Genomic DNA, 923 nt, shown 5'->3' with positions numbered 1-923 from the left:
CTTCTTCATTATTCACATTTTTAGAGCATAAGTTACTACTACTTGCAGACTTAAATACCTATTTCGTCAGGATTTAATAGTGTAAAGTTACTACTCAGAAGTTTTTACTCATATGTGGATATCTCTGCCACTGTGGTGAAGGGCTCCATATGGAAAAGTATAGGGAAAGTTATTAACTTGTATTACTCTGTAAAACATATATATATATCATGTCAGTAATCTTTGGTTACACGCAATAAAAAAATATTTTGGAATTACAGCCTGGAGTGCACACAATTTTGGCGAAATTTTGTGTATGTATATGCAACTCCGTCCTTGCGAACTGCAGCACCCGCTGCGTTGAGATATATATATTGCGATCATTTTTACCATTCCAAGATGACTGCGATCTTTTGAAGTGATATACTTTGCTTTTGAAATCTTGAGTCTTTTATTTCAATAATATGAATAATGTTTAAAATGTATGGAGATGCTGACTTTGATAAAGGCTGTTGAGGCCGAAGTGCATTTTTCAGCAATTGTGAAAAAATTAGGAAACAATGCAACTTAACTTGATTTGAGTGTGCGCTACAAACTTTGAGATGGCAAGCAATTTTTAGCATGATTGAATTATTGAGGTTTCACCACCGCAGATTAGCTGCACCCACCCACAAAGTGAGCAGTGGTATTAGTAAAGAGTTGGAAAAGTACTGGCGGTCAATATCGGCCCAGGGATGGGGGGACACAGGGGCCCCTCCCCTTTTAAAAAAAAATATTAAGGCGTGGCTGCGACAGATGGGGTCCCCAAGGCTCAAATCAGCCTGGGGAGGGGGGCAGCGTGGCCCCATGCTTTAAAAAAATATATATATAAAGGCCTGGCCCTGGGGATGGAGTCCCGGGCCGAAATTGGCCTCAGGAGGGAGTCAGTGTGGCTTTTTTCACGC

Source organism: Triturus cristatus, chromosome 2_1, assembly GCF_964204655.1.
Source record: "Triturus cristatus chromosome 2_1, aTriCri1.1, whole genome shotgun sequence".
Classification (NCBI taxonomy): Eukaryota; Metazoa; Chordata; class Amphibia; order Caudata; family Salamandridae; genus Triturus; species Triturus cristatus.
The sequence above is the reverse complement of the archived record's forward strand: the minus strand, read 5'-3'. Positions refer to the sequence as shown.